This window comes from Vicugna pacos, chromosome 7 (assembly GCF_048564905.1).
Source record: "Vicugna pacos chromosome 7, VicPac4, whole genome shotgun sequence".
Lineage (NCBI taxonomy): Eukaryota > Metazoa > Chordata > Mammalia > Artiodactyla > Camelidae > Vicugna > Vicugna pacos.
Window position 1 is genome coordinate 59337737 of NC_132993.1, and position 27779 is coordinate 59365515.

Genomic DNA, 27779 nt, shown 5'->3' on the forward strand with positions numbered 1-27779 from the left:
GCATTGCTCCACTGTTTTCAGATCTTATGTTCAGTTTAAAATCCATACCAGACAAAAGGCTACTGCAGGTTAGCTGTGTCCAGTCTCTAGCATGTCTCCTGAACAGGGCCATACTATGCACTTATAGCTGTGCTAGGCTGTGACTAAATTTCAAAGTGGTTTCAAGCACAATTTCTGAGTTCTAGTAGGGATGAAAGCCCTTGTACCCTGCTCTAGTTTCTTGTGAGTGCCTTGCATGACTTTCTGCAAGATATGACCCATGGAATTCTGCAGCACAAAAACGATAAGATGTTTGCTATCTTTCGTTTTCTGCAAATAGTCTGTATTTACAATACTACTCCAGTGGTTTCTGACTACCGCTTAGGGCGATTTTGCTTAGCCTAGCGGAATGTCCTGGAAACTACTGGCAATGATTTAGCCTCCAAAATTGGAACACATTAGTAGAGACAGAAAGCCTATGAACAAATAGTGGGCATGTGCCAGAGTAAATAAGTGTGGTTCATGAGCTGCGGTTAGAAATGTCTCTCTTTCAGTATGCAGGGCAAAGCTTTTGCCAGCATTTGCCATAAAGTCATCATACAAAGCAGTTTTTCCTCTCAGTAAGACAGACTCAATGAAAAGAGGGCTTCTAGTCTCACCATCTACTGTCGGGGCTGCAGTCATAGGTCATGCCAAGGAGACCTGAGTCCTCTGTAGCTAGCCGTTCTTTCTCTGCCTGCTGCCAAGCTTCTGTGAAAAAGAATGAAACCCCTGAGGGGGTGAGGAGGAAGTTGGAAGGGTTGGAAGAGGAAAGAGTCTTTGTAATGCTCGAAGCTCCTCCCAGGATCTCATAACAAAACACACAGTCAGTTTGCTTCCTCTCTTTTCCAAACTCAAATTTGGCCCTAACTGTATAACTAACTCCTTCGAAGCACTTGGTGAGGCTATCATTACCGGTGAGCATTAACACCTTCCTCTACAGAGTTCTGTCAGGGAGGCTCAGAGGCTGAAGGAGACAGACAGATATGGTTTCCCTTCAGGTTGTTTGCATTTTCCTTTAGAACTTAACTCCTTGACCACACGTTACAGGAGGATTTGGTACATTTGGACTGGAATAGCATGATTTCTGGTGCAGTGTGCATGTTTGCTCTCTGAGCTTGGAGTCTGGTTTCATGCAGTTGTTTTTTTTTTTTTTCCCATGTAGACTGCAGTCTTAGCAACCACTGAAATCCAAGAAGAAATCTTTTTTTTTTAAACTGAAGAAGCCATTAATCAATACCCCATAAGACTCATTCATTGTGGGAATATTGCTGTAGGGGCATGTATAGTTCACCTTTTAAAAAGGAACAAAATTACAGATGTCATTTTACAAAGCCTTATGATCACCATTGTCATTATACCATAAAAGAGTAAAATATGGATGAATGTTTTAGAATCACCTCAGACACCACAAGTTTAGAAATAAAGAAAGAAATCTGAAGTATCATTTCTGCACTAGTTAATAAATTTCCTAATTTATTCTCATAATTATGGATCCCACAGTTAATTTCAACCAATATTCACTGGCTATCCACTATGTGCCCGACATTATGCTAGGTACGAAGAATATAGAGATGAAGGGCAGAATGAATTTATCAAAATGTTGGCAATTGTCAGTTCCGTGTGGTGGAACTTAGGACTCTGCACTCTGTTTAATTTAGAAAATTAAATACTTTTTTTTTCCCCAAGAAGAAAGAAAAAAAGACAGTCTCATTTAAAAGAGCTCACAGTCAAGGGATATGGAAATGAGTAACCAACAATTCAAATACTGTGTGATAAGCAGAATAATAGAAGGATGCCTAAAGATGGTACAGTTTATCTACTACGGAGGGATGAGAACTGGTTTAAGAGAAAAGCCTACTGTTTTAGACTCCTGTTTCTTGCTTATCCATGTGACCACAAAGTGCTTAACCTCTCTAACTCATAGACTCTTTTCCTGTCAAATGAGGGTAATACTGTCTTGCTTAGTTAAAGGGATTTGGAAGCATTAAATGTGAAAATATATATGAAAGGGCACAAAGAACTGTGCACATAATATAAATGTAAGATGCTATTTTTATTATTATTGGTCTCAGAGACTTACTTGCTGAACAAACCTACATAACTAATAGTACTTTGTCATATATATCAAATATGCATTTGAATACAGAATGTTATACTTCACTTTTTTTTTCATCTGAAGAGCTCCAAACCCTTTCCCCAGTCTCCTAACCAAGGACTTTGAGGTCTTAATCGGAGACATCATTAGACTCCGTATCATTGAATAAGTCCAGTCCTCAGCTCCAAGGATCAATGGGCTATTGCTGCAAGTGAGGTTAGGAGGCAGAATGAACTGGTGGGATGAATGTAGGCTGTGAAGTAGATGAATCTGAGGTACCTTAACATCCCTGTATCTCAATTTATCCTTCTGCAAAGTGAGATAACAATATCTATCTCAAGGTTTTGTGAGGATTAAATAAGTATGTGAAATAGTTAGAACATGGTAGCCTTTCAGTGCACTAACATGCTTAGCCCTTCCCCTAACCACTAGTTACAGTGATCCACAATGATCCCAAAGTTTACTTTACAGTGCCCAAGTCTCCTTCTTATAGGAAGTGAGGCTAAGAAGTTAAACAATCTATATAGATATTTAGATATCAGAACTGAAGTGACAATGAACAAAAAATTGAGGAATCAAAAAAGGGAATTGGACGGAAATGGACACTCACCACATTAGCTGATCTGGGGGTTCTGGACTGGCCTGAGTGCTGAATGAATGGTGCACTATGTGGGACTGCCAGGAGCTAACTAGGACTTGCTTACATTTAAAACTGGGCATTGTAATCTTGCTTTGCTTGTTTTTTGGACTCCCAACTCATTCCCCCTAAATTTTACTCCAACAAAAGGCCAACACCTTTCCCTTCCAGTGTCTCAGTTCCTTTAATGTTTAGGTTTGTGTCCTTTTGTGCTGGCTCCCAAAGATGCAATAGAAATTTTGATGGCCAAACTTTTGGAAGGAGCACCACAATTATATAGTTTCTTCACCTACTTCCCCCTTGCCAGTCACAAAAGAACAGGATGACACGTATATAGAATGCACAGGCAAAAAATAAAAAACAATTACTGGAAGTACAAAAAGGTTTCACGGTGTATATGTCATTTCTACCCAAAATGCTGCTACATTGTCATGGCTGTATTCCCTGCTAAGGCACTTTCCTCCCCAGCTCGCGATGTAAGCCTAGTTTAAGAATGGAGAGATGTGTTCCACACGACAAACATTCAGCTCTCTTCAAAATGGCTTAACTTTTTGATCTTTCCCAATTTAGTGATTTATACCAGTAGAAGCAATTTTTCCTTGTCCCACCAACTGTTCCTTAGAATTGCACACTGTATTGCATATTAGCAAAGAATTACAGTATCTGAGAAGTTATGGCAGAATCAAAACCTAGCCATCATCATTTTGATAATCTCAGTCATATCCTGTGAACACATTAAAATTGATTTGATGAGTGTGTATTTCCTTTAAAGTCCCCCAAAGATATAGGGAAAAAAAGAAAATGGTATAGAATCTGGTGAAAGCAAAGCACCAGATTAAATTGGAATAAGCTAAGTAACAGGTTATCAGTTTGGTCAGACTGGAGTAGGCAAATAAAAATGTTTTGGCAAAGGAGAATTCACACACACGCATATACACACACAGGTCTATAGACCTAGACTAAGTTTCTTTACCTATATTCGTTTCCTCTCTCTCTCCTATTCTTGCCTGACCCTGCATACTTCAAGTATTTATATTATCTTACTCTCTATTTATTTTGGTAAAAAAAGACTATTAGGCTATTTCAGAGGCATAAGAGAAACACAATGGAGAAATGGTGTAAATCAAACTGATCCACCTTTCTGACTTGCGATGTGGTCAGGGTATCTGGACACTGTCAGGGAATTGTAACCCATATCCGAAAGTGACTTTGTTACATGAAAGGAGTTTAATTTTTTTCCTCTTCGTAACCTTGTGAAATTTCCACATTAAAAAGCAATCGCATCTTTCAAATTAGAAATGATTGTGTTTGGCACCACAGCCTCTGGTGTAATGGGCTGAGCTTGTTTTCACTAAAACAAAATCAGCTTTCAAAATAAATCATCTGTAGCAACATTCTACTCCTGAAATCGTATAATCCTATTAACAGAGTTTCATTTTTTTCTTTTTTCCCCATTGTCACTGGGCTGACAAGATTGGCCAAGTTTCAGCATGGAGAAACAGAAAGCTTTGGAGGACCTGGCCCACGCAAGGAGAGCTACCCAGCTTCGGCCTTGCCAGATCTTAATGAGACCTTAAATATAATCGTCTGTGTTTCACTTCTACCTAACGTGTTTCATGTGTACCATGGTTATCCAGTCACTCAGCAATTCAAGCCACTCAACAAATAATCCAGTTGGGACAACCAAAGGACAGCGGGTTGCCATGGTTATCCCAGTGAATAAGACCTTTATCAAAATTACATAAGAGTGCCAACGTGCTGAATGAAAATGTATCCCAAGTGGCTGCTGGGAGAATCTCTGCCAGAAGTGTAAATTATGTGGCCATATCTAAAACGGCACGTTATAATTTCAGATTTCTCAGGAAAGCATATTTTCTTTAGGGGTAAAAAGAAGAAAAAGAAACATCTTATAATAACCAACTAGATTTGTTTTCTTCTGTCAGCAGGAAGAAAGAGCTCCTAGAAAATGTTTAGGGAGTTCCCAGCCAAAATGTACCATTCAGCTTGGTCTTTGCCTCTTCCAAACAGTATGAGACACTATTTGCATTTAGGTTTATCTGTCAGTCTGTGAGCACAATGTTCTTATTAAAATAACACATCTGAAGCAGTTGGAAGCTGTGGTCAATTTAGAATATTCCATAGCAAGTGACAGGTCACAAATGTTATTAACCTAACTAGGTCCTGTCCTGGACAGGGTGCTTATTTGGGGCTGGAATTCACAGACCGTATATCTCATCTCCCTGGAGAATCCTCCTTCTAGCCAGTCCTTGGGGAAAGCTTTTTTATTTTTTTTAAGCCAATATTTTCTGGCACAGCATTTACATGTAGGCTTAAGAGTAACTCAGTTCTTCACACTAAATGCAAATGCGATGTTGGTTTGATCTTGTCCTTTGGAAAGCTTTCCCCAGGACAGGAGCTCATGTGAGACTCCTCAGTTTTCAGTTTTTCTTTCTCTACTGAAGAACTGTTAATTTTGACTCTAGAATCAGTCCTGGGTTTGGATTCTATCTCTGCTCTTTATTAGCCTAATAAACTTGGGCAAGGTATTTAACTTTGTTAAGCGTCAGTTTCTCCATCTATTGAAAAGATATAATAATATTACCTGGTTTAAAGGATTATTTGTGAAGATCAAACAATAGCTAGAAATTAGTAGTTATCCCTCTACCCTTTAGAATAATTGTGAAACCATTTTGCATGAAATCAATTCCTACATGAGTGAACAACAGCAAGTAGTAGAAATAAACGATTTTGTCATTTCAAGTCTAAAAGCATTTCTCTCAAACTTTTATTATAATAAAAAGGGTAATTAGATGTAAATGGAGGGTTCTCAATGTTCACCATTTGCCTCCCATGAATCCCCTAGTGGTTTCCTTACATTACAGATTAAACAGTATTTAAGAGCTGATTGATTTCCTAGACCACAAGAAAAGCAGCAGTTTTCTATGGGAAGTTACTTTTGGGTCTGAACTAGTTTTAGATAAACTGGCAAGGATCATAGAGCTTGAATGAATGATAATTGGCTTTTGTAAAGTTTCCCATTGCTTAAAATTTTATGGTCATTATTTCAAACCAGTGAAAACAGAAGTTCTACTGAAGAAAGATATTTCTCTTTCAGCAAAAAGTTTAGTAGTTATGCTGAAATGGAGTAACTCTTTTTTCCCCTTTAGCCATAAGGAAGTAAGGCCATATAGCTTATGGAGATTTCAATTCTTAAAAAAATTAAGTGCTATCTTCCCATGAGAGGAATTTATGTATACAGGTTTATCAGAATGTCAAATAATTATTCCTAAAAGGATGGTTACAGCTTCTTTCTGTGATCATTTGTGAAGTTATTCTCATTGTCATTCTTTCTCAGTGACTGAAATACTTGTTCTTATTTATGCTGTCTAGATCCAAATCATATCCTGTATTTAGTTGGAGATATGAGAAAACAAACGCTCATCTTGATTTAAAAATGGTTAGTTGTACATAAACCAGGCCACATTTTGACAAATCATTTCTTATGACAAACTGGGGCATTTAGGGGACATATTGATGGCATATTTCTTCATGACTGACTGGGCTGGGCATGAAATTAGTTCAAATTGATTGTCAAAATATCTGAAAATATCAATTGGCTATTTATTTATTATTTATTTAACAATATTTTTATTATAAACATAATTATTAATGTTTACTGGGGCATATTTTATATACTATATAAAACTTTCCCATTGTAAGTGTACAATTATATATTTTTAAAGTAGCATGGTAGATTTGTGTGACCATTATCACAATCCAATTTTATGATGGATTGACCAAGTATTGATCCCGAGTTTTAGATTGTTTCAACAAGAGCCTCAAAGATGTGCAGCCAAAAAGGAAGAGTCACCAGATCACCATTCCCAGATTGTATTACCAACCTCTACTATATAGTGATGAAATCTTTTGGATACAGGTCTGTGTCTCTGACTAGCTTCTGAGCTTTCTGGGGGTGAGAATATGGCACAAGGAAATACTTTAACCCATTTCCTTGGAATATCAACATCTGGAAATGTCTCTCTAGGACGCAGACCCAGTACCAATGTCAGCCTTAATGTCTGAGGCACAAAGGTCCAGGATCATCAGGTTTTCCCTCCTGGTTCCTCAGGTTCTCTAACTTTTGGTTACCTTTCTTCAGTTTGAATATGCCTAATACTGGAAATAATTTTGATGAGTGTAAAATGGGTAAAGCCTTCCCTCAACTTTGGGATGCCAACTTAGCATTTTTGAGCTGCGGTGAACAAGAAGGTTTATCAGCAAAGAAAAAGGCAGTAACCTGAGTAGGTGTACGTGGGCCATTTCTGACTCCCAGGGCAGTGGGCAATCTGTTGGCACACCTCCTTTTCTGAAGTTGCTCCTCTCAAGGACTTATCCTGGAGCTCCACTGTCATCTCAGTTGGTATCTTCACAGAGCAAGGGATATTCTGTAAATATCATAGAAAATTTGTAATTGAACATGCTGTTTCCAGATGATAATCATTCTGCTCCCAAGCAACCAGATGCTGAACATGGCAATGTAGCCACTGAAACTGGCCACCTTCACTCTGAAGACAGTAGCATTCAACTGGGGACAGACTATCTGACCCTCTCCTTCAGGCTGCCAAAACAATTGGGTGAAAAGTAAAAATGCAGTCATATAATTCACGTCTTGATACATGACAGATTTCCCCTCATTCCCACCCAACAAGGCCAAACTCACTTGAATGGCTTTTCTTACAAAATTGGCAGCCATTTCAGCGGCTTGTAGAGAGAGCCTCACTGAAAAATACTGTGGGGCACTTACTGGCCTCATGGAACTTGACGATTTAAACCTTATGCTGCAGTAGTCCCGGGCAAAGCACAGCTGCAGGAAGGCCAGGTATTCTCATAACACAATGTCTAACAGATTTCTCTAAACAAAGTAAAAAAAGGCTGTCAGCAAAGACTCTCACCTCTCTGGGTCTCTTTTCAGAGGAGTGTCTTGGAAAGGGAAATGTATTTGTAGTCTGCTGAAAAGAGGGACAAACACTCCATTAAACATTAAATCCTTTGGTCCCCTTCAGAACATTAAATCCTGACTCCAATAGACAAAAGACAGAACCTATACTCAGAATTTATGAAGTTAATTTGGCTCTGAGCTGCAGTAAGCAAGGACATTACCCCATTAACCTTGGACAGACAACTGGGCTTATAGCATGGTCTGGAATCTTGCCCTTAAAATCCACAATTGCTGTGTATTACATGATCTCTTGCCTGCTAACAATTACTCCCATGTGGTAGAATGACTTTTTTCCCCTGCTTATAATAATATACCAATTTCCCTGGGGCACAGGTGTCATCCAAAGAAGGCCCTATCTTCTATAGAAATTTTTTTTCAGCAGTTAGCCAGGCCAGATGGTTACCGCTTACTTCAGTGCCTCTATATTCCCACTAACATTTTCTGGCCCGAGTATAAATATGTAAAAGAAAAACAGGAGGGGACATTGGGCTTTTAGCACTGTGGTAAAGTGCTGGATCAAAGGCCAGAAACCATGTAAACAGGACTCTTCATTTACGAGAACACATGAATTTTGTCCAGTTCAAGGTGGCTGCCTCTTAATTTGAGAGTCTAAAACTTCCAAAACATAAGAAAGGGCCATGGTGTTATGCTGGCTGACCAGGTTGAAACAGAACAACAGAAAAGTTGGAGTGGACTCATCAACCTTAGCGCCTCAGATTAAATTTGCAGCAGAAATTGCAAAGCATGGGACAGTTCCCTTTAGCTCCCATCCCACAGTACTCTATGATGCAAGAATGGAGCTTGGGATGCACTTAGTATTGTGCACAGCTGTAGTAGATAGATTGCTGTGCCTTATGGCCACATATTTATATGACTGCCTTTTCTATTAGACTGTGGGTCTGTGAAGACAAGGACTGCATCTTAGGCATCTTTGAATCCCCAGCTTCTAGCTCAGGGCCACAGTAAGTATTTTGTGAATGAATGAATCATAGCAGTGTAAAGAAAGTTGTACATGTGAATGGATACATCTTGAATGACTTAGTGCTAAACTTAGCCAAAGTTATAGGATTGTGGATTTTCCTAAATTCAGACCATCAGATGACCAATAATTCCTCTTCCAATTTTGGCTAACTTCAGCCTAACTTTAAGCTACCATGTGTATGTCTTCCTTTATGAAACCTGGATCAAATATAATGTAGGGTCACTTTGAACAGATATTACTATAAATCAAATGAGTTAGAAATATATTCAAAATACACTTCTAGTCTTTAAAATCAGCACAAAAAGCTAGCGACACCATTACAAGTACCTCCATCTCCGACTAAGCCCCATGGAAGCACTGTTAGGTTGCCACCACCTTTGACAGAAAGATTACATAGTTTTACATATGTCCAGCTAACACCAAACTTAGAAGTTTACATTTCTGTGAAAGAGATTATTATTGCATAGTTACTGACTTTTAGTTACTAAGGCATCTCAAGGAGGAGTAAAGCTAATTTCATCTGTTTAATATACACACGAGACAATGCTGTTGACACTCACTTGTGTACATCGTGGTGGGATTTGGTGTTCTTGGGTTCTAGATAACCTTAAGCTTTACATAACTTGATTTCTACTCAATTTGTGTTTATTAAGTACCTTAAAAACCTGATTGTGTTTATTCTGTACTTAATTTACTATACTTTTTACCCAAGGAACTCAGAGTGGGATGTTAGGTATCATTTTGTTCATTCTCACTACATTTCAATAAAGTGGAGATATTCTGATGCTAATTGTGGCTTTTGGGAATTGAAGGCAAAGAGAAGCTAGGTTATTTGTCACAGGCCAATCAGCCAGTTACTCATTCATTCAATATTCAATAACATTCACTGATATGAAACGTGCCCAGTACATATCAGAATAGAAAAGGGAAACAGAACAGAAAGGATGTTTAAATTCCTATGTTCTCTCTCTCCAGCAATATTCACATGCCAAAAATTTATAACTTGTGCTAGTTAGGATAATGCTAGCTGTTATAACAAGCAGGTGCTAAAATGTGTTTAGGGCTCACACACAATAGAAGTTTATTACTTGCTCATAAAATGTCCTGAGTTGTTTAAAGCAGATGGGGAGTGGGGAGGAGGAATGTTTCCCATCATTCAGGGACCCAGTTTGATGGAGTTTCTGCAATCTTCAGCATTTAGTTTCCAAGATCAACATAGTGACTTTTTCTGTTTGGTGGCTGGAGGAGAATAGCTTCATGGGGCAAGTGTGAGAGGTTTTATGAGTGGGGGCACTGGAAGTGACACCCATCACTTCTGCTCATCCCTGTTGACTAGAACTCAGGTATGTGGCATTGCAAGATGCAAAGGGGGCTTAGAATCATCTTCCTGGCTGTATAATGTATTTTGCCACAACTCTGGGCCATGAAGGGGAAACACATTTTGGGGAACAGTTAACTGTCATTGCCACATAGCCGAAGTCATAGGTAGGCTTTTCTGACTTGATCCTTTAAAGGGTTTCATCAGTCTGTCCTCTCCCGCTGGGGTCACCAAAGTAATTATTTGATGTCAGGACAACTTGGGCTCTGATGGGCAACAGCAGCCACACTGAGGGTCATGGTTGACATGTGTTTGCTACTTGACCAATTTCTGTTAGGCCTGAAGTTTCCCAGGCCTTTAGCTGGTGCTAATTTAATGCCTGGATCTATGTGACTGAGGTTCAAGCTCACTCTAGTGACTTTCTGTGGTATTTTCCTAAGGCATCTCCGTCAGCTCCAGACTGACTTGGATCCTTGTCTGTTGTGCTGGTGGACCCAACAGTGTTTGTTGTGTATCATTTAAAACTCTTTTATAAATAGCTACCTCTTAGGTAAAGTGTAATCATCTCCTACTTTTTGCTGTTTATTGTTGGCAAGTCTCTTGGGAGCTGGAAAATAACAGTTCTCCATTTTAAAAAATGATTTTTTCTATTTCTAGCTCTGTTTTCCCCTCTTGTATTGTATCTTCTGAGGGCTTGAAGGTACCTTGAATGTATCTACTGGGTCTGTTTTGATTACACCTGTGAGCCAAAAAGGAGTTCTGCCAGGATGCTAAATGGCTACATAAATAAATTGTGGAAGAAAACCTCACTTGATTCAGATATCAATAACTACAACTAACATTTATTAAACATGTAGTACTTGTCAGGCAAAATGCTGAACTTTTTATAAACACCATTCCATTTAATTCTCATAATCACTTTTGGAGGTTGACATATTATTTGCATTTTGCACATGATGAAACTGAGGTGGAGAGTGGTTAAGTGACTTGTCTGGCCTACACTAGTGGGGAGAAGTAATGCTGTAAATGGAACCAATATTGCACAGCTCCAGGTCTGGGTTTATCACCATTCTGGTGTCCTGCCAATGGATTACATTCTCAGAGTTCCTATTTTCCATGGGTTCTCCATGTATAAAATCTACATATCTCTTTATTACTCTTGGAAAGTAAATGGTACACTAAATAAAAATAGACATTGCAAGACATTTTTCTTGATTGTCTGGTTCCTCCCATTAAATTTTATGCACGAAGGAACAGGCTTCTCAGACTACAGAGCACACTTCCCACCAGGTGAGTCAGGATCCGTAACTGTAGTACTTGACTGCACCGCTTAATAAAAAGAGTTAAATCCACCTACTACCTTATACTCAGTAATAGATGACACCATTCCTAAAGGCAAAACGGTGTGAAAAAGTGATAATGGAACTGTTCCCTAGTGGGTATTGATTAAATGAGAGCATTATGAGCTCATTATGTTCGTTAATTTAGATTGAGATCATTAACTCAAGCTAAGTTCAATTTAGTACAACTGACAAAAATCTAGGAATATCAGTGGAAGGAATAAATGACACATATAAACTATAATACAATTTTAAGCCTTGACATAACTTAAAAGATATTTCTTTTCATTTACTTACTCTAATAGCATCTGGAGTTAGAGAGACCTGACACTGCGTGTGACTTTGGGCAAGTTATAAAACCCTTCTATGCCTCAGTTTCCTCATGTTCAAAATGGGGGTAATAACAGCACACAAGTCACACGGCTTATTATGAAGATTAAAAGAGACAATGCAGTGGGGTGTGTGTAGCTCAGTGGTATAGCGAAAACTTAGCATGCACAAGCTCCTGGGTTCAACCCCCGGTCCCACCATTAAAAAATAGATAAGTTAATAAAAATCGAATTACTTCTCCTTCCCCCCCAAAACAACAACAACAAAAAATTTTTTAAAAGAGATAATGTGTATGAAACACTTGGTAATCACAAAGCAACCATAAGTGCTTGTCTTAGCCTGCTCAGGCTGCCATAACAGAACCCCACAGGCTGGTGACTCAGACAGCAGGGATGAATTGTCTCACAGTTTTGGAAGGCTAGAAGTCCAAATTCAAGGTGCCGTCAGGGTTGGTTTCTGGTGAAGCCTCCCTTCTTGGCTTGCAGATGCCCACCTCCTTGCTGAGCCCTCACATGGCCGTTCCTTCGTGCACATGTGGAGAGAAGAGAGTTCTCTGATGTCTCTTCCTGTAAGAACACCAGTTCTCACAAGGACACCAGTCTGCTGGATGAAGGCCCCACCCTACGGCCTTGATTAACCTCAAGAGCCCCCGTAGAGGCCGCATCTCCAGCTACCGTCACACTGGCAGTCAGGGCTCCTACGTGTGGATTTTGAGGGGATACTATTCGGTCCAGAGCAGTGCTCCAAATAGTACAACTGTTATTTTTTTTTATTACTACATTTGAATTATATATCCACTCAATACAAAGCTTTATTTCATATGGATATGAGACCTCATTAATGGTTTCAAAGTTAAGCTCAACTTAGATCACTTGAGGGAATCTCCAGAGCAAAAGTAGTTTAGGAATTGATGGGAGTCACTGGTAGAGTGAGATATTAGTCTGCACTCTGGAGACATGTGGTGGTGGTGGTGGTGGTGGTATGCGTGCACGTGTATGTGTGTGATGCTATCCAAGTTGCACACCACAGATAAAGTCTTGAAAATATTGGCTCAGTAGAATTGTGATTTTAGGATATCTTGCATGATTAAGGCTCTGATGAAAAATGAACGCTTCTTTCCTTTTCTATTTTTCTCTCTAGTTAAAATTGAGCCAGGACTGTGAATTCCCATTTTATCAAATTGGAAATCTGGAGTTGATACTTAACTAAATGTATTATTTTTCTTGCATTTTATACACTGACATCTTCTTCCTGCCTCATCCCACTCAAAGCATCTGACAGGTGGTAGGACTCCCTATCTTGAAGAATCAAGCATATATTCTAAAGTTCAGTGCTTGAATTATTCATTTGGATTCTGGCATTTGGGGGTCATTTTGCTGACCACTAAAGATTGACAACACAGAGCAAATGTTAGCAAGACGATAGGCGTTGGCTTCTTAGTCAAAGGAATTTTGAAAGCAAGTCCGAATCTTAAAAAGAGCCCTTTCCAAGGCTTAGAAGTGACAGGCTGCCTGGGGGGAAATCTGCACTGCTGAGAGCCACCTGCATTTCCATGCAGAATAATTTTGAAAGAGTTTTTTTCTCTTTCTTCTTTTGGCAGGACGTTTGTCATTATAATAAAAATCTCGTATTTACCAGATCCTTTTAAACAAATAATCTGAAAGCAACAGGAGGAAATCTGCAATAATTTACAATCAGCTCTTAATTTAGAGCTGTTTAGATTTTGCACAGTATGCCTGAAATGAGCAATGTTTATACCAAGTTCAAGACTTCCACAAGCAAACCTGCTCTCCTGAAGGCGACAGCTTGCTCCTGACACTCTGAAACTAAGGCTTGGAGCTTCACATCATGTTCTTAAGAGCAGTGTCTGTGCATCAGGTCTACAGCTTTCTAGAGGGCTTATGGGGGAAGGACCACTCTGGGGGAAAAGACTGTTCTCCCCAGAGTTAACATTTCTGTTACATCAGCTTCAAGACAAATGAATCTAGATCAATGCTGGGAGTTCAGGAAGAAAAAAAAGTAAGAAATCTCATCCTTCATCTCTGTAGAATGTAAATGAGGCAAGATGACATGACCATTGTACCATCAAGATCCTATAATGAAATGCTGCACGATGTGAATGCAGAACTCATTTCAAGAGGTTTATTTCCCAGAAGCAAAGACCACTGTTGACTAAAATGGAAAAGGTGAGACGTCAGCTATGCCTTTTTATTCCTTCGCCTAACTGAATACTTTCTACATGCCAGTCACTGAGCTGAGTGGAGGATTGCGATAAAAGAATAAATGATCCCTAGTCTAAAAGTGCTTATGGTCAAAGAGGGAGAGAGGCATAAAACACCTAAAAAAGAACTGCAGATCAGAAAAAGGGCAATGTGGGAAATAAACAAGATATTTATAGAATTAAAAAGAGAAGTAATTTTTAGACAGTGTGGTTGGAAGGGGTCTCTCTTAGGAGGTGACTTTTTAGCTCCTCTTGGATGACAGGAAAGCTTCAGACATAAGACCACCAGGGGAAGAGCAATGCTAGGTAGGAAACTACCCATGTGAAGAGCAAAGATGATGAAGCTGCTGATAGCTGAGCCTGACTGCGAGTGGTGGGAGAGAACCCAGAATTACTGATGCTGGGCACGGGCGTGGGGAGAGGGGGTGATTTTAAGGAAGAAAATTGACTAACTTGGAATTTACTACATCCTCCCACCTTGGTCCTTTACTATATACCTTCCCTGCAGAGGTATGCTGAGTAACATGTTCAGAGCTCCTTGAAGCACAACAAATACAGTGAAACCAAAAGCTGATCATGTCTATCAACCGATCATTCACAGAGCACCTTCAGATCTAGGAGTTCAGGTCTCTACTCTCCTTTGTTCCTTTTAAAGAGCTTTCATCTTTCCCATCTCTATGAGAAGAGAGGAAATTTACTCTTAACAATATTTGCTTATCATTAAAGTGTGAAATTGCCTTCCTAAAAACCGTTAATGGTGTGTATGTGTGTGTGTGTGTGAGTGCAAGTGCATAAGTGCCTGTGTGTGGAATGGCCTTGCATCTCTCCTGACTTGGGGTGGGCCCCAGCTTCCTTTCCTTGCCTCCTGCCATTCACTCATGTGTCAGTTGAGATCTGCCAGATTCCCTGTCTAATGGTTCCCAGGGCTGTGCTTAGAGCCATGGAGCCAGGGCAGCCTTTTTCTATGGGGCTCCTCGCTGGAAGTCCCTTCTCTTGCAGTTCTGTGAAAGTATGACTTAATTTACTTGCTCTGGTTCCCATTCTTTGGAAACCATTGTGAAGGGCTTTCATCATAGTACTCAGTACTGGCCCACCCAACTTGGCAATGCATTCTGTCCCTGAATCAAGTGTACGTGTGGTGGTATATTATTTCAAATAGGTCATTAACCAAGACTCTAGTTCCCCTCATAGTGCTATCTTGGGCAGAATATCACCTTGGTCTGTGTTTATATGTAAACAGCTGCAGCCCCTGAAGTAAAAGAAAGCCATGTAACTATTAGATGCACGGGATTAGACCCACATATCCTCCTAATTTACCCTGGAAAGAGATCTTGGTACATTTTTCTGCACAGACCACAAGCTCCGCTCTTGAATAAACTGCTTCTCAGACGGTCTTCCTACGAATCAATGTGTATTTCTGAAAAGAATCCATTGCTGTTTTCCTAATGAAAGAGGAGTAAAAAACCAACCAACCAAACAAACAAAAAACCCAAACCCAAACCTTTATGAAAGGTAACTCCTTCATGATACAATCTTTAGAAAATAAGCCCTTAAGTAGGGAAGAGGTGAACTACCTGGTCTCTGTAATTCACACAAGGGGAGGGGCGGCGGAGGAGACAAGCTAATGTTACCATTAGGATACTGCATAGACATATAAAATTTCTCACTAACATTCAAAGGGATATTAACACCAAACTCCGATTTTGGACAATCTAAAAATATAATTAAATTGTACATAGTCAATATTTTCTGGAAGGGGACCTTTCTTGTCTCTATGTTTAGAAACAAAAGAAAAACATCTTTTGGATGAAAATCAAACTGATTATATTATGACTATATTGGTACAGATGCAGTAAATATGCAAATATTTACTTCTTCCAGTGCCTTTTAAAAATCTGCATTTGAAGCTCATGATATTAATTTTAACTTTATACACGTCCTTCCTATCAGGAGCTTCACGTATTTGAGGGTATAGCCCATTGTGGGAGTGAAGAATAAAGAGGGCATTCAGTTTACTTTTCAGGTGAGATTCAGTGAGGTGTTTATAACTCATCTCAGCAATCATCTGGATTAGGAACAGAACTGGACCTAGGGATGTCCAGTGTAGGGCATGAGCCATTGGTCAAAGAAGAAGTGATCAGTAAATCAGTGCAGCAAGCTCCATGTGGAGAACAGACAGGAAAGGTGACTGGCCTGTGACCATGTTGCCCCACTCAGATCTGTACTGTCAATTATGGCTTCCTGCTGGGCACCTGGGGCTGGAGGCAGCGGCGTCTAATTGCACCCAGTATTAATGGAGTGTACATGCTCTGCTCATCACTGGGAGATTACCGGATTATCTGGGATAAAAAAAGGGAAGGTTGTAGGATCAGCTGACACCAGGTCCAATTTAGGCTTTAAAACTATAACAACTTCTTGGCTTTTAAACAAGCCTATCAGCAACTTTTCTTTTTCAAGGCTAAAGCCACCTTTCAAGGGCTTCTCTGAATTGGAAGGCAATGAACTTACAAGTGTTCTTAAGAGTCCGTAATGGATAGGTATCCAACTTTCAGTTTCCGCATCTAAGAATCAGGATAATATCTACTTCTCAAGGCTGCTGAAGGATTAAATCTGACAAACTAAGTAAGTCTCATAGTACTGCCTAGAATATAGTGAACCCTCAATAAAAATGAATAATTATTATATACCTGCAATCTTTAGTGCTTTTTATACAGTATCTCCTTTTTCTGGATATATAAGTATCTTCTAAGAAATAGAACTTGGTCTCATTTAATTTGTTTCAGACCATGCTATAAATAGATGAACATATTCATCCATCTATCCACCCATCCACTCATGCATGCAACAAATACTTACTGAGTCCCTGTTATGTTTATTCATAAGTGAAGAAGAGAGACAAGGTTTTTCTTCCCATAGAATGTAAACTCTTGTGGAAGAGACAGACTAAACAACAACCAAAGATATATACTATATAAAATACCAGGTGATACTAAATAATAGGAAGAAATGGGTGAGAGAATAGAGAATGGCTCGTGGAGATGGGTGTTGTCTTTCACACAGTGGTCAGGGAAAGCCTCTGTGGAGGTGACGTTTAAGTGAAGACAGAATAAATGGAGAGAATGAGAAATTTGATGATCTGGGAAAACAGCATTCAAGACCAAAGGTACAGGAAGAGCAAATGTCAAGGGGTAGGAAGGAGCTTGGAGTTTTCAAGGAAAAACATGAGCATTTCAAGGTTTTACTTCACTTCTGCTATTGTAGCCTCCTGGCTGGTTTCCCTGCTTCGGCTCTTACTACAGTCATCTCTCTGAGCAACAACCAAGAACTTAAAAAACAAACAAACAAACTTAAATTGGATCATGTTATTTCCCAGATCACAGCTCTGCAGTGGTTTCCTACCTCACTTAAAAAAAAAAAAAGTCCAAACTCCTCATGTTGCTTTCCAGGGCCACCCAAGACCAGCTGGCCCTGCCTGTCTTGTCTAGCGCCATGCTTGGCTAGCTGCCCCCTCTCTGGGAGAGAAACAGTGAGGTCAGCATGGTAAAATACCACTTAGGAGCTGCTGCAGTCAAGGTGAGAGCTGAAGGCTTGAGTGGCAGTGTTGAGGTGGTGCGGAACAGTTAGATTGGGGGTATATGTGACAGGAATGCTGACAGGACCTGCTGAAGGACTGGCCGTGGGCTCTGGCTTTGTGTCTCCTTGGCTTCTCCACATTAAGTGTTGTTAACAGCTGCTCCTAGCTTGGGCCTCCTGTGCCCCTGGAGCATTATTCTTCTATAGCAAACTAAAAGGCTGCCCATGCAAGACTTGATTTTTTAAATGATCAAACCTGCCTCCATGAAATTTCATCTCTGCATGACCTCAGAACTGAAGCCAATTCTTGAGAACTGTAGTGAAACCTCAGCAATGTGGGTGGACTTTCTATGGGTGGGTTATTCAGAGCCCTGAAGAAGGGGTGGAAAGAGAAAAGAGATGAAAATCAAATCATACTTATCAGCATTATTTAGATATTGCTGTTCTGAAACAATTTTCACTGAAACAAATATTCAGAGTATTGACTGAAAAAGTTTTGAATTATCTGTGAGTCTCTATTATTTTTTTCTATGGAACTTATTTTACAGGGTTGAAAATATTGAATAAATGAGAATGCATTTTGTGAAAAACAATATTCTAGGCCTGGTAATGGCCTCTAAGACCCTGTGTAATCTGGCTCCTATTCCCTCTTTCACTCTGTCCCATTCAAATTCCTCTCACTGACATTTCTAGAATGTGCCTCCTTAAGAATTTTGCACTGACTATACTTTTTGCCTGGACATCAATTCTCCCAGATGTCAAAATGCTAACTCACTCACTGGGTTCCCGTCTTGCTCAGTTTTACCTCTCAGCGCCCTGTACCCTTACCATTCTATTTAAACTGCACCCAGCTCCCCACCCCTACCCGATTCCCTCACTCCTAATCTCCCCTACCCAGTTCTATGCATTCTACAGCACTATTCTAACCTACTATATAATTTACTTCTGCATTTTGTTTGTTTATTGTTTGTCTCACTAGAATGAAGTTCCAAGAGGGCAAAGATTTTTAACCTATTTTGTTCACAGACAAATCAGATCAAGCACCTACAACAGTGTACACACAATGAGTGTTGAATGGATGAATAAATGAATGAACTGTTATTTCTGTTATAACATAGTCAGGTAGGGAGCAAAATGAAAGAAATCATAGGATGAGGACCTAAGCTACAAATGCCTACCACAAATTCAGACATAACTTCCCATAAGTAGTATTCCTAATTTGTGAAAAAAGCCTCATGGGGAGGAGAAATGACTGGACAGAGCTACCCAGCTGAGCCTCAGTCTCCTGGCCTTAAATCCCTGGGAACTAAGGGTCACCCTCAATGCCTGCTCCAGTATACTGGATGAGGAAATCATCCTGAGGAGAAATTTCTGAAATAAGAGCATCAAAAGAAGTTGGCACCCTCACTGCATCTGATCCTTCCCCCTTTGGACCAGGGACAGGGTCCTCAGGAGATGGGGCTGGAAAAATAGTGGGGCTAATAAAAAGCTAAGTCACAAGGCAGCATGTTTTGTGGCCAAATATCAGGGAGTGATGGCTGTGGTGGGAGGAGCTTTCCCTCCACACCTACTTCAGTTTGGAAACAATTGGCATGTCAAGGGAAAATGGCCTCATAGGACAGTAGTAGAGAAGTTGCTCCAAGAATTTCACGCATGTCTACTGATAACTGGGTTTTAACTGCAGGGGATTTGTGCAACTGCCCAGTGATTGTGCCCTGGGACCACAGTGTGGGGTTAGAAGTGGAGGGATTTAGAAGGAAGGATTCTCCAGCCACCTGACTAGGGTGAGGGAAGGCCCAAGAAATGGTATATTATTTGTGTTGCTGGGGTTTTGCTATATCAAGACCATGTGCTTGAGGACATTTCCATTTGGTCATGCTTATTGCTGATGATAATTGTCAGGCTGGGGAGGAAATAAGAGTCCTGAATCTACCTACAGTAGAGAATTTTCAAGCCAAGTAAGTTCTTTCTAGACTCTACATAATGTAGCCCTGGTTTGCTATTAATATGCAGTAGTGGAGGAAATGAGCTCCTGCATTGAGGGGCTATGACTAGTATTTCTGGTCACCCTGCAAGAAAAATAATCCCAAATCCCCATGGATTTTGGAATTTGGGGAAGGAGTCAAAGGCAGGATCCAGGATCAGGTCGTCCTAGCAGATTTCCTGATCAGTGTTATAAGCTCTGGGTTCAGGGTGGCAATGGTGAAGATCTTCCTACTGGACTATGAAAATCACATTTGCAAAATGAAGTTGGTAGCACCAAAGTGAAGAAAAAAGAATTAAGAAGCCCATTTCTCTGCCATAGACATACAAACTGACAGCACAAGAAAGTGCTAAGTTTTCTTGGAACACCATGGTCCCAAAGTTGTGTAACTTCGTAAAGAATGTAAGGAAAGAAAGATGTGATATTGCAGAAGGGTCCTGTTCAAAGTCACAGGAAGCAAATTCTTTACATCTGATGGATATAAACTTTGTGAGGTTCCATAATTTCTTGTTTGTTTATTGTCCCAGGATGCCCTAAATTGTTTTGCAACTACATAAATTGTAAATAAGCACATGAATAAAAATGCATGCCTCATTTTTGTTTCCTTTCCTGGTAGCAGCAAGCATGCCTGGCTTATTGCTAAGTAGCACATGATGTTGCCTTTTAGACTTTGAAACTTTAACTTTGTTCTGTGGGCAGTAGTTCCCAACTTTGGTAGCTCTTTTGGATTATTTTGGGGAGACCTTTGAAAATTATGACTACTGGGTTCTACCCCAGATTTTCTAGGGGTGGGGTGGAGCACAGGCATCTGTATTTTCACAAGCTCTCCAAGTGACTCTTGGGGAATCCAATGGTCCAATGTCTAGAGGTTCCATGGAAGGGAAGGTTGGTTTAAGGGATCTCTCTGAGATGCTAGAGATACCTCTGTGGGATGTGGGGTGGTGTGTGTGTGTGTGCGTGCGTGTGTGTGGGTGTTTACAGAGATGGGAAGGAGAGGGATCAGAAGCAGGTAGTTATGTCCTGAGATGTACAGAAGGAGGACAAAACTTCCCAGTAATTCCTACAGAACAGTCACCATTTCAGAAATCCTTTGATTCTGGACCTAATCCAAGAAAGAAGTAAAGGAAACCAGACTCATTAAATGCCTGCTATGCATTTGACACTGTGCTAGGTGTTGGGATCACAAAGACAAAAAAGATAATCCTGATCCTTAAGGAACCCACATATAATCACTGCCAAGAGAAATGTGCTATAATTAAGGGAGGCAGGAGGTGATTTGGGAGACTTTGGGAAGGAGTGGGGTAAGGGGGTGATCCAGGGAAGGTTTCCAAGAAGAGATAGCATTTAAACAAAAATTTAGATAATGCTAATTCTAATATTAATTACTGTAAATAGTCCAGTATGGTTGGAGCAGAGAGAGTTAGGGGAGGGATGGGAAGGGATAGGGAGAAGGGATGGTAGAGCCAGAGGTGAGACTGGAGAGGCAGGTGTACTGGAGCCAGGTAATGAGTTGCCTTGACTTTATCCTGAGTGCAGTGGGGGATACTGGAGGAGACAAAGCAGGCAACAACAAGATCACATCTGTGGCTGAGAAAGAACAATATGGTGGCAGCACAGAGAATGCATTAGGAAGGGAGTGAGACTGGAGATGGGAGCCTGATGGCCTGAGATGAAGCAATGGGAGTAAGAGTAAAGAGAAAGGGATTGACAGGACTGGAGAGAGAGGGACAAGTTAAGGATGGCGCCCAAGTTTCTTTTTTGGCAGCTGATTGGATCATGGTGCTACTTGCTATTCATTATTTGCTTTAACATAGCTCTTCGTTTTGCCTTTATAATTACTTTAGGTCATTTCAAAGAGATCAAGATAGGAAAGCTCTGAGAGATCAAACAGAAAAATGGAGGAGAACTCAAGGTCTCCAGCTTATAAACTGAGAGCTGAGATCTAAATTCAGGTTGGCCTGAGTTCTGAGACCATGCTTCCAATACCCTAGGCAGGTGAAAAGCCTAATAAGGCTAAAAAAGAATATGGCTTTGAGTGGGCTACATTCACAATAGAGACAACATGAGCTAAGATCTGAAAAGCAGAATCCCAGCACCTGAGATTTATTCTTCACTGCAGTTAGCATGGTGAGATATGACCTCCTTTTGGACAAGGTTGTCAATGGTCTCTCTTCTATGCTGTGCAGACTCTTTATACCTTACTGATGGCAAATAGGATTGAATCAAGATTTTAAAGAGGAAAAAAAATTGCTGTTAAAAATGTCCTTATAAAAAAAAGTGACATGACACATCTTAACCTTTATCTCACAGATTTGCTTATAGCACCTCCAGAAAGTAATTTGTTTGAAAAACAGTTATCTTGCTGGAGGAGTTTAATAAAAATTTAGAAGTTTTTTTGATGGAAAATAGATTTTTACCCAGAATCTTGTTTGGTAGTAATGTGACATGATGCTTTAAAGAGAGTGCATTTAGGTAGGCTCTCTGAGCCAAAGGGTTATACCTCTGAAATCAGGCCGTCGACAGAGACTATTCACTCCTACTTGGGCAATGCGTGAGTCATCCCTGCAGCCACCAGGTACTCAGCAGTCTGACCTTGAACTTCTGCTGTTTATTTGACTGGAAGTAAATTTATCCTGTGTGTCTAATACCTTTGAAATTACCTTTTACTCTCAATTTGGATAGAAGAAACTTCCTTATTAGTGGAATAGGAAACTGTTCCATATAGCAATATTTGTAATACTTCTAGAATCCACATTTTTATGCTTTGAGTTGGTTGCATATTAAAGATAAGTTTGATTTAGATTTGCCTCTTATATATTTTTCTCAGTGCTTATCTTTATCCAACTTGTCTCCCTAAATATACTTTTCCTCTCCCTCTCAAAAACAAATACACCCATCTGGGCTTGCATTTGTTGGTTTGAATCATTGAATGCAGAATTAATTTTGTCTGCTCTTTTGGTCTGTCACCCCATTTCTTGGGCTTCTGCCTGCTGGGGCCTGTGTCAGAGCTCCCTACACTTTGGTTTCCCCACCTAATGAACTGCTTCACTCATCTTGAGAGATCACTGTGAGGCAGATAGCTCATAAATGTCATCATAAACTGCTCTGCAACAGTATGTCTCAACATCTGTGATGCCAGATTCAAAAGAGTTCGACTGTGTGTGTCTGGTCAAAAGGAAACTGAGGTGGCCTATTGATGTTGGACAGCAAGGTAAAGAAAGGGCTGGCAATCTTCACATTTCCCATGGGCCTGGACTGCATTTTCCTCAGCTGCTTTTGCTAGCAGTGAAGGGCTCTAGAATTCTTTCTCATTAATAGTAGCCAGCAGGCATGAGGTCAATTCTTTTCCCTTCCCTTTAGTTACCTGGAAGGGCCTCCTTTCCTCAGTTTTTAAGAGCAGGGATTTTGAGACAGTAACCCCGCCCTTCCATAGCAGGCCACGTAAATGCCTAGGAACCACCCTCCTCCGATGGGCAGTCAGCCCATTTAGGCAAGACAATGAGGAAATGGTTCCTTTGCTTCTGCCTCTTTGGCAACGGAGGAGAAGGAGGTTGCTGAAGCCAGACACGCTGGCTCCATGCACATGCCCAAGCCTTTTTGTCTCACTCTATTGAGCAAGAAGAAGGTAACCGTCTCCATGTTAACACCACCAATGACAATGTTAAAACTGGACTGGCTGGGTTTTTTCATTGAAATCCTGGCTTAAACGGTGTGTGCATGTGTCTGCAAAACATAAATGGAAAGAACCAAAAGGGGAGAGAAAGAAGCAAAGTGAAAGACTGCTTTCTTGGCAAGGAAAAAAAGATTCCATTTTAGAATAAAGACAATTACCACTCTAGCTGAACAAAGAGCTAGTTTGAGACAATAACCAATCACTAAAGTATACAGGTCTTTAGGTTTATGAAACTCAGTCACATATAAACCGAACTATCTAGATAACTGTTAATTAATCATTCAGGCCAAATGCATTTTCTCCTATCGTTTCCAAATTCTTCTGCTGAGCTAGAACCGTGCCGCACTTATCACAGGCACTCTTCTGCCTCCTTGACTTTGTGCCTGCTGTTCTGTCTGCTTGAAATGCCCTTCCAGTCCTTTCATACCTGGGGAATGCATATTCAGTTTCTAAATTCCCATCTCAAAGACCTTTCCCACCTTTCCTGGGTGCCCAGACAGAACTGGTTGTTCCTGAGGGGCTCTGTTCAAATTAAGACTAGCATCGACACCTTTAATTACACCAGAGGATTATGATTTTCTTGAGTTTGAATGCTGTTTCTTGTTCATTTCTGTATTCTTGGTACAATTCTACACACTAATAAATGCAGAATTAGTTTTGTCTGCTCTAAGCACAGGGAGGAAGCTTTTTAATTATCCAGGTTCTAGTTAATAATGGTATTTGTTAAGATGGGATCTGATTTCTCACACATGCTCTGGATTTTTGACTTCATATGGTTTTTCATATTTTCATACAATATGATGGTGAATGCAGAATGCTGTACTCCAAGTCATTAATATCTTCCTTTTGAGTAGAATATAAGACTTTGGCATTTTGCCACGTAGGTGAAGGGAGAGAGGTTCAAACATGACTGAGAAAGCCAGCGTAGGTTGAAATACAGGAAGAATGATATCAAAAAGGCAAACTGTTGTCTTTAGTACAAAATGATGTTTCTTAAAACTGGGTGTGTCGACCAAAGCTACCTTCAAGCATGCTTTACTTGCATAACCGGCATATATTCAGAATCTAGAGTTTTGAGCGGCCTTAGCTTCAAAGGTAGGTTTTTATGTGAATAAGGTTTCTCATCCATTTATTAGCTCAATCATCAGTTTTCTGAAGCCTCCAGGCACATTAATCTCTCAGCATTCTTTCACATGTAACAGAATAAAGTCAGATCTCTTAATTCATTGACTTCCTCTTAGTTCTTTGCATTTTAAAAATATTCCCTCAAAATAAAAAAAAAAAGAGAGAATCCACTTAAGTTGTAGGAACTTTTAAAATGTAAATCTGCAAAACACACAATCACTGATAATACTGATATCTGTTGCATCTATATACCAACACCCACATTTTTAATGTACAGAAATGGGATCATAATGTCCTTCCTTATTGTATTACTAGTATTTAATGTACTATTTGCACACTTCTATCCCAGCCATTCTGTTTTATGAATTACCATGATTCATTTAACCAGTTCATTACTGTTAGGTATTTAGGCTGTTTCTAAAGTTTTTCTATTATAAACAGGGCTGCAAGAAACATCCTATAGATACTTCTTTGTCTTCTTATCCAATTGTTTCCTTAGGAAAATTTTCAAATTAAAAATTCTGGGGAAAAAAAGGAATGCAATTTTTAAAGATTTTGTTGTATTAGGATAATTTTTGCTGAGAAACATTGTATCACTCTTTTTCACTGAATTATAATTGACATATACTATTATATTAGTTTCAGGTGTATAACACATTGATTCAATATTTTTATACATTATGAAATGGTCAATATGATAAGTCTAGTTACCATCTGTCACCATACAAGAGTTACTACAATTCTATTGACTATATTCTCTATACTGTATGTGACATGCCCATGATTTATTTACATTACAGCTGGAAGTCTGTATCTCTTATTCCCCTTTACTCACTTTGCCTGACCCCCCCTATCCACCTCCTCTCCAGCAGCCACCAGTTCACTCTCTGTATCTATGAATCTGTTCTGTTTTGTTTTTTTTGTCTCTCAGATTCCACATATAAGTGAAATCATTTGGTATCTGTCTTTCTCTTTCTGACTTATTTCATTTAATGTAATACCTTTTAGGTCCACTCATGTTGTCACAAATGGCAAGATTTAATTCTTCTTCTATGGCTGAGTAATACACACACACACACACACACACACACACACACACCTGTCTCACATTTTCCTTAACCATTCATCTCTTGACAGGCACTTAGGTTGCTTCCATATCTTGGCTATTGAAAATTGTGCTTCAACGAACACAGGAGTACATATATCTTTTTCAATTAGTATTTTAGTTTTCTTCAGATAAATACCTAGAAGTAGAATCACTGGGTTACACAGTAGGTTCTATTTGCAATTTTTGAGGGGACTTCATACTGTTTCCCATTGTGGCTGCACCAATTTATATTCCCACCAGCAGTGGATGAGGACTCCCTTTTCTCTACATCTTCACCAATACTTGCTACTTTTTTTTTCTTTTTGATAATGGCTATTCTAACCGGTGTGAAGTGGTATCTCATTGTGATTTTGATTTACATTTCCCTGATAATCAGTGATGTTGAACAAATTTCCATGTGTCTGTTGGCTATCTGTATGTCTTCTTTAAAAAAATGTTTATTCAAGTGCTCTGCACATTTTTTAATCAGATTATTTGGTTTTTTGATATTGAGTTGTATAAGTTCTTCATATATTTTGTATATCAACCCCTTATTGGATACAAATTTTGCAAAATCATCTCCCATTCAGTAGCCTGCCTTTTCATTTTGTTGCTGATTTACTTCACTGTGCAAAACTTTTTAGTTTAATGTAGTCCTATTTATTTATTTTTACTTATATTGCTCTTGCTTGGGGAGACATATCTGAAAAAAAAATACTGCTAATATCAATCAATGGATAGATCATCCAGACAGAATCAAAAAGGAAACACTTGCCTTAAATGACACATCATACTAATGAACTTAATAGATACATACAGAACATTTCATCTTACTGCAACAGAATACATCATTCACATTATGTGTTACCAGCACAGCTTGGATAAGGTCTACTCTAACTGAGCACCATCAGAAATCCTGAAGGAAATAACCAAGAAAAGGAGATAGATTGTTCTTCAACCTAGTAAGAGTTTGATATTCTGTGCACAGTGTTTTGGAAACAGAACCTCCAGAGAAACTTGTGTCAAAAGAGGTAGCTATAGCAATGGACAGTGAGAGAATGTGCGTGGAATAGCTAGGGGGAAATAATACTTAGCCAGCTATCTTTCTGCCGGGCATCTGGATCTCTTTAGTGAACTCTGCTTTTTGTTCTTCAAAATATTACGTACAAAATTTTAAAAAGGTAGGGTTATGGTTACTTTATTACAAAAAAAGTCTTTACCTTTTTCCTTTTTCTTAGAATTTGAAATTAGAACAATAATTGATGCTGGTTGGGCCTGTGTCTCACCCATGACCTGAGCCTAGCATTTTCAAATTCCTATCAGACTGTAATATTTGGGATTCAGAAATGAAAGATCAAAATTCCTAGGAATTCTCAGGAATTCCTAAAATCATAAATTGTTTTATCTTTAAAATACTTCCAACATTTTTCATATTCTTTACTCACAATTTTGTGGATATCTAAAAATTCCAGTTTCACTTCCAGGCCACCATAATAAAGGGAACATCACAATAAAGTGAGTCACATGAATTATGAATTTTTTGGTTTCCCAGTGCATATAAAAGTTACGTTTACACTGCACTGTAGTCTGTTAATTGTGCAAAAGCATTAGGTCTAAAAAAATACCCTAATTTAAAAATATTTTATTGCTAAAAAATGCTAACCATCATCTAAGCCTTCAGCAAGTCATAATCTTTTCATGATAGTAACACCAAAGATTACTCGCCACCAATCACCATAACAAACATAGTAATGATGAAACAGTTTGAAATATTGCAAGAATTAGTAAAATGTGACGCAGAGACACCAAGTGAGCAAATGCTGTTGGAAACAATGGTGCCAAGAGACTTGCTTGATGCAGGAGTGCCACAAACCTTCAATCTGTAAAAAAAGCTCTATCTGAGAAGCTCAATAAGGCAAAAGCACACTAAAATGAGGTATGCCTGTAATGAGTAACAAATGTCAAGTTTGGTAACATTTGCAAAGAACTTTTTTTGCCTATAGCAAATATTCAAATACTGGAAAATGCCAGCAAATATTATTGGGTAGTTTTCAAATAACATAACATTCATCTCTCTCAACACGGTGCAGAACCATGTACTAACATTTATTTTATTTGCAAGAATGACTCATTGTTAGTACCGCCAGTGCTGTAAACGCTCACTTATAACATGGCAACAGCTACAATCCAGAGTGACTGATGAGACAAGGACCTCTCCGTCCCTCTGTGCTTTGTCCCTGTTGCTAGAGATGCCGGTCAACCTTAACCGTGACTCTGTGGAGTATTCACATTCCCTGCTCTTGCTTTTGACCTGATGTCAGTGGAGCTCTTCAAATCAGTCACATTTCTACAGTGATGGCAATGTTTCAGTTCTTGCAGGAGAATTAGAATACT

The 27779-nt window shown here is 39.4% G+C and overlaps 1 protein-coding gene across 2 annotated transcripts in view; it reads right to left on the reverse strand.

Moving 5' to 3' along the window:
- The window catches only part of DLX6 (distal-less homeobox 6), a 264603-nt gene that overhangs the window by 63641 nt on the left and 173183 nt on the right, over nt 1-27779 (reverse strand). For both annotated transcript variants that reach the window (XM_072964947.1, XM_072964946.1), the window contains exons 5-6: nt 7706-7762; nt 7051-7198 (exon numbers count right to left, since the gene is read on the reverse strand). The gene's annotated coding sequence lies outside the window, so the exon portion shown is untranslated. The remainder of the gene's footprint in view (nt 1-7050; nt 7199-7705; nt 7763-27779) is intronic.